This window comes from Montipora foliosa, chromosome 1 (genome assembly GCF_036669935.1).
Source record: "Montipora foliosa isolate CH-2021 chromosome 1, ASM3666993v2, whole genome shotgun sequence".
NCBI lineage: Eukaryota > Metazoa > Cnidaria > Anthozoa > Scleractinia > Acroporidae > Montipora > Montipora foliosa.
Window position 1 is genome coordinate 7,901,635 of NC_090869.1, and position 7,500 is coordinate 7,909,134.

Here is a 7,500-nt window from a genome sequence, read left to right on the forward strand (position 1 = left end):
ACAAAATTAATGGCGGCGAGTAGTGCGGGCGCGTTCTAGCAGGCTGGCCAAGAATTGTCGTTCGTGAAGAAAGCTGATCAAGATTGAAGCATCGTAAAGCATACTTTCAGGCACCTTTAGTTTTTTGCTACTTGTCTACTGATAAGCAAGACAAAAAGGTGTCTTCAATCACGGGATTTCAACCGCTGTAGGATTTGGCTACTTTAAACATTCCTCTTCTGAATCTTTTGATCAGTATTGGAAGAAGAGAAGGCACTAGTGCCTGCTATGTCGGCAAAACTACCCAGCATTTTTCTCCGCGCGTACGTGGGCACACTTTCAGTGATAAAACCTCCCACGTTTTTAAACATTTACAGAATTCTGGGCATTGCCGCACTTTGTGCTCAGCACCCTAGATCACGCTTGTACCACCTTCCAACTTAAAAGAGGCCATTCATATTCAATGGGAGAAACCTACACTTAATCATCAACTTTATCATGTTAATTTAAAACTTTCTTTGTAATTTTTTACATTGTCATGTTCCTTTTGTTCTTATAGTTAATTAGCATTTTGGTTCACACTATATATTCAACTCTGTACTTTGTAATTTAAACTGAAGATGACAGAAGTTTCTGTCGAAACGTGTTTTTAAATTTAAAAAGTGTTGTGTTGTTTCTAAAATATCGATTTGTCTGCTACTATCCAGACCTTTTAGAATGATAAGTGGAGGAGAAAATATCTTAAGGGCGTCTTAGAGGTCAGAAAAAAGTTATCCATCGCAACAGCTGTTGAGCAGAGTAAAGGAGAACCTGAAGTTGACAAAAAGAGGGAAGAAAAATCGTTCTCTCCTGCAAAAAGAGTGCAGGTCTTTGTCAGCGTCGTCGCTTGTAAGCTTCATCGAGAAGCAGAAGTCGTTGCTTAGGAAGTTAAAAGTTATCTTTGGAAGAAAAAGGAACCAAGAGGAGGCCAAAGTCCTTAAACACGACCCTGGTCGGGTGTTTGCTACCATAACGACGATGGCGTCGGAAGATCCAGATAATGCCCGGCCAAAGTACAAAGTCGCTCGGAACGAAGATCAGGCCAGCGCGAGCAAAGGTGTGTTTAGTGACATTGTCGAGGCTGAGGGGTTTTGGTGAGAACTCTGAGAGGAGAGGGGGACTGGGGATGAAAATGCAGAATGGCTCAAGGAAATAAAGTTGGCTATTAGTCAACGTGTCCCTTCACCAACGCTGGGGGCCTCGACCCAGGAGACAAACGAGGCGGTTAAGGTTATCCTAAGGAAGTGGAACTGGAGTGCGCCTGGTCCTGATAGCGTGGTTAACTATTGGTGGAAGCGAGCATGTGCACTGCATGAGGGCGTGACATCTGCCTTCGAAACCATCACCAGCATTTCATGCGCTTATCCTAAGTGGTTTACAAAGGGTAATACGAGGCTGATATAAAGCAGGGTGATTTCACCAGTGAGAACCAGCGCCCTATCACGAGTTTAAATACGTTATACAAATGGTTCACCTTGTGCGTGCTGGGGCTCATGGATCAACATCTGAACGTGTACGATCTAATGGAGGAACAGCTAAGGGGAGCAAAGGCAGGATGTAGTGGAACGACCGACAACCTACTGATTGACAGGATAGTAACTTTGAACTGTCAGTGTAGCTTGGGTAGATGTGCGCAAAGCCTATGACTCTGTCGATCATAGGTGGCTCAATAAGATCATGCTAGTCGACAGGTTCCCAGTCTGGATCTGCGAAGTCGTGAGAAAGTTATGCCCGGCGTGAAGCACTAGGATAGTTGCTAACACCAAAGTTGGCAATGAGACTTCCCCTGAGATCAGTTTTAACAGAGGTCTACCCCAAGGAGATTCGCTATGCCTGCGCATGTTTACGTTGTGCTTAAACCCAGCAGCATGGAAGCTGTGCTCCACCGAGGGCTACAGGCTCTCAAGACCGGTATGGTCCGAAGTCATAAATCTACTGTTTATTGACGACTTGAAGGTCTTCGCGGCATCTCAAGCAAAACTTGACAGAGTACTCAAGATGACAAAGCAGGCGATGGAGGACATTGGTTTGCAATGGAATCCAAAGAAGTGCCATGTCATCAATATGAGAAGGGGTGTTCCGGTTAATGTACCTGAAGGGTTCAAGTCAGGGGAGACGGTCATCGATAGCTTGAAGGACACAACCTACCGGTTCCTAGAAGCACCAGAACGGCTACTTCAAGAAGAGAAGCTGCTTCTGCAGCGTGCTACTAAGATCTACCCGCAGAGACTCTCAGCCATCTTTTCGAGCCCACTGTCAGACGCCAACAGAGTTCAAGCGTCCAATCAGCTTGCCATGCCAGTGCTGTCGTACCTTATGTGGTCCCGACACTGGTGTCTGACAGACTTGCGCGACATCTATAGGCAGACACGGTTCTGCGATTGCGCAGAATAAGTACCTGGCGCGTCATGATGCGGCACTCAAAGTACTGTTCTGAGAAATGCTTTGAGAGCTTCAGCTTTCTGATACAGTGCCACCGTGGTATTCTTCGGTCGTTGCCAAACCCATCTATGAGTCACCCGAGGCCCAAGCATATTAGGATATCCCATTCTTTGCAGTAAGTGAGCAAGTGAGGCAGAACAGAGTGGATGCGAGATTTGTAGATCACCAGAAGAAGAGAGTTCTGGCGGTAGAAATGAGCTGCCCGCGGACGGAGAACAGAGGAAAGAAACAAGAAGAGAAGATCACCAAGTATGGCCCCCTACGCTGGGAACTCAAGCAGAAGTTCCCATGATTTGACACTCGGCAGTATAACATCATCATAGATGTCTTAGGAGGCTGGTCCAATGAGGAGGAGAGATTCTACTCCGGATGCAGAGAGCCGTCATCTCGCACACCCTGAACATTACCCTCACACTGAAACTGATGTCTTGAGGCTAGCAGAAGAGTGAACAGAGACATTTTTAGCAATTTTAGTTTATTTATTATATATTAAGAAGATATAACGAAGAGACAAAATTCTCTGTTACTCCGAGTTTCGTGCTCACGCACTCATCAGAATACTTTCTGATGAGTGCGTGAGCACGAAACTCGGAGTAAAGAATTTTGTCTCTTCGTTATATCTTCTTATTCAAAGCTCTACACTTAAAAAGTGTATTGAGCACTGTTTAACGGCATTAGCCACTTTATTACACGTTTATTATATATTATATATTATACTAGTTACAGAGTTGTTAGCCTTAGGGCCTCCTGGGTTACGTCCGACGCCCCAGGTTGGCTGGATGGGGATCCATATGGCATCCATACGTTTTCATTGTCATAATAATAATACTACTACTACCAATAATAATAATAATAATAATAATAATAATAATAATAATAATAATAATAATAATAATAATAATGATAACAATAACAATAACAACATGGGTGACAAATTACTCCTTAATTTTGGCGCCAAATTTCAGCGTTAATTTATAATTTCACATGTGAAATTACAATGTTGCCGTGGCAACTTTTCCTACGGTGCCAAAATGGAGTCTTATGAACTTATACAAAAATTTGGTTTTGTCAACTGAGTTGATAATGTAAATTGGCCACCGTACAGAGATTCTAAAAGCTGATGTTTCGAGCGTTAGCCCTTCGTCAGGGCTAGTCGAGGACTTGTGGGCTATGTGTAGTTTTTATAGGAGAGTAGGAGCTACGCTATTGGTGGTAACATGGCAACGTGAAAAATAAAAACTACACATAAACCACAATTCCCCAATTCACTCTGACGAAGGGCTAACGCTCGAAACGTCATCTTTTAGAATCTCTGTACGGTGGCCAATTTACATTATCAGCTCCGTTGACAAAACCAAATTTTTGTATACTACTTCCCCACCCCTTCATTCTTATGAACGTAATTTGTCACCCATGATATTAATAGCTAATCAAATGGTATACTCGTGAAATTAAAGAATAATTTCAAGCGCGTATTGTCCAAAATATATATTGGACAAAATCAATGTTGGACAAAACGCGCGTAAAATTATTCTTTAATTTCACTCGTTATCATTTGATTACCAATACTAATAGCGCAGCAAGATGTCAATGAAAAGGACAGACATGACAGAGTAGCTACAGAAGTGCACTAAGGCCTGACCTAGAAGTGCGGACTACAACATGCAGAGAAAAAGTACTATCCAGGCAGTAAGCAAAAACAATGAGGGGAACTGCTGTGGGACTTTAACATCCAGACAGATAAAATGATCCAAGTATGAAGGCTTGACATTTTCCTGGTGAAGAACGGGGTTAAAGAGTACATAATCATAGATGATTCGATCCTTGCAAACTCTAAATCTTGGAATAAGGAAGACGAATAAAATTGACAGGTACGAAGAGTACGTCCGGGAACTTGAAGAGGATATGGAAAGTGAAGAGAAGGATAATACCAATGGTGATAGGAAATCTGGGAACAGTTACAAAGAGACATCGGACATTTTTGGCAGACCTGGCGAGAAATGCATCGTTCTAGAAAACATGGAACAGTTCATAAAGACCCCCGGTGGAAGAGAAGTCTGCAAGGGAAACTAAATTAACTAAGAACATACCTGAGTGAGATGATGCAGATAAGTAAACAAGAATGCAATGAAAAAAGGGGTATTAAAACCAGATTGGAAAGAAAGTATAGGATCAAGATTAAGAGATTATAGCCATTAGTATCGAAGAACTGAAACAACGAATGACACCTAAGGCTTCTAAAGTAAAGAGATACATGGAGAGAATTAGACAATACCAGCAAAATACATTGTTTGAGACTAACCAGAGGTAATTCTATAAACAAGTCGATCAGTTAGACCATCAAAAGCAGCCAATGCCCAATGTAGAGGAAACTAAATTGTTCTGGGCTTTGCCAGTTGAACACAATAAGGAGACAGCTTGGCTAAAGTATATGAAAAACCAACAGGTGGAAACTCAAGAGGACTTAGTCATAACTGTGGTCAAGATCAGGAAGCAGTTGAAAAAGTTACTAAACTGGAAAACCCTGGCACTGATAATGAGCAGGGATTCTGGCTGACGACTTTGAAGCTCGTGCAGGGTAGAATAGCTAGTCAGTTGTAGGCAGTCTCAATGAGGGACGGGTACCTGAGTGGAAAATACATAGCCGGGCTACACTAGTTATCAAGGATCCGGATAAGGGAAATATAGCTGAGGATTACCGACCTAATGTGGAAGCTGTTCACTGGGATTATATCAGAAGAACTTTTTATGCATTTAGACCGAAATGATTGGTTCCCCGATGATCAAAAGGGATGCCACAAGGAATGTCGGGGGATTAAGAACCAACAAGAGGCTCTAAGTAGCCTATTCTCATACACAGGTTATTTGTACTTTTGTTCAGTCTCAGTTTGAGAGTTGATCTTTGTCATGTGAGTTCATTGACCTATCTTTATTTGTTGAGTTCTGTTCTGTTCTTTGGATGGGTCTATAGACTTGTACTTTTCAAAAAAATTCGAAAGAAATTCTTTTTTTCTCTCTCTCTCTCTCTCTCTGGGTCCATTGAGCTGTACAGTATGTTTTCCTCCTGTTTCTTCCAGTTGCTGCGATTTCCGAAGTAGATTTATGCTATCTTATTATTTGTTTCCTTTCAATATTTGATAGTTCACCTATATAAACATCTCAGAAATGCAACCTCATACTTTGTTTCAAAACAATTAAATTTACTTTGCATAATTGAACAAAAGAGATCAATAACACCAGTCCTTTAATCTCATAAGTATCTTATGTTTGTGCATATATATTCTAAAAATGTTGTACCAAATTCATTAATGAATCTATTTCAATTAAAGTACGTTATGTTCCAAATGGGTGTCCCATACCTAGTAAATCTCTGCTATTAGAATAAAAAACTTTACGCCTCTTATTAGGCAGACAATATATTGCTAATAATTATCCATGAGCAAAGAATTAAGGGCAGCTAACAGTGCTGTAACATAAAGAAAGTCTGCAATTATAGGAGGTGGACTATTTAACAAACCAGTATAACTTTCGACGTATGTTAACTGATACTTAATTAATAATGTCACTTAGGTTAAGAAAAGGGCTACGACAAAGCACTGAAACCCCCGGTCAACTTACCACTACTGACCCCCTCTAAATTGACTGGGAATAATAATAAGAAATACAATGTAATGAAGACCTATTTACGATAATAGAGAAATTATTTGCAAATCGGCTTCCAATTTCAAGATGGCGGATGGATGGTCCATCTCACCCTAAAAGTGATTTCTTAATTTAAGAATGCAAATTTCTAGTTTTCAATCCTCAGGTAAGAACCCAACCGTTCTTATTTTAAAGTTCTCAACTTAAGTATTTTTTCTCAATTTAAGTAAAATTTCTTAAATAAAGAAATGGTTTAAGTGAGAAAAAGTATGGAAATTTTCTTGTTTCCAGAGTCTTGTTTTCTTGAAGTGATGCTACTGCTCTTTGAAATTGAGCATTCTTTCCGTTATTAAATTCAAGCTTTAAGTGTGAGCAACATATGTGAAATTACCCCGTTCACTTCCAGTTCTAGGTAGAAGTAATCAATGCCGACACTAAACAAATATCAAATCTCCTTTATTGTGAATTATTCGACCTCTCACGAAGTTGCACTGTGAAATTGAGCGGTGTTTGGCAGGTTGTACGAGCGTGCTTTCTGGCCTCTCACTTTGTCTTCCAAATCAATTATGCATCTCGGTCCTCACCCTCAAGCCTTTAAGCCCCCAATTTCCGAGGGATTGTGAGTCTATCCAAGTAATTTTTTCCTTTGTTGAATCGGTAATATTAGACTGAGGTCGATAGAGTACAATGCACCCTGCTCGTCTATGCTTGTTCTTGTTTTCGCATGACATCTCGCAAATTTTCTCTTCTTTGCCTTTCTTTCCTAGCCTGCATCTGTTTCTCTTTTATCGTTGTTTCAGTTTTCTATTCTTGCATCGAGTATTCATCTTTCTATTCGCCGAGTAACTTTGCCGTCACGCCGTGTTGACACGGAATTTTCCTTTCCAACTGTAAACGTGTGATACATAGATACGCAATGTGCAACTATTGGAGCAAGTTTCAAAGCTTATCCATAGGAACTGAATATTGTGTTAATAATTTATTAGAATAGAGTCCATCAACCAAACAAATGTCTTTTGTTGACAGTGCAAATTTTGATGGACCTTGTTGACATTCTAAAATCTGCCATTTTACACTTAATTTTGAGCCCAAACAAAAAGAAAGTGTTTTTATGTTCAATAACCTATATAATTAAAATCTGATTAAACTTTCAATGATAAAGTAAAATAGAGGTCCGAGCATTTCTCTGTTATAATGTTTAGGGCTAATTGTGTACTTTATTTTCCACTGTGAGTTTACTTGCCAGTTTCTGTGGAGTGGATGCTTGAAAATTCAAAAATGCAATTATTCTTCTCTCTAGCCCAACTGCATCTCTCAACTTTAGACAGAGAATTACTTGGACTTCTGTATAGCCTGAGCTTCACCATTCAAGTTTTAAAATATCTGAGCAGCTATTTG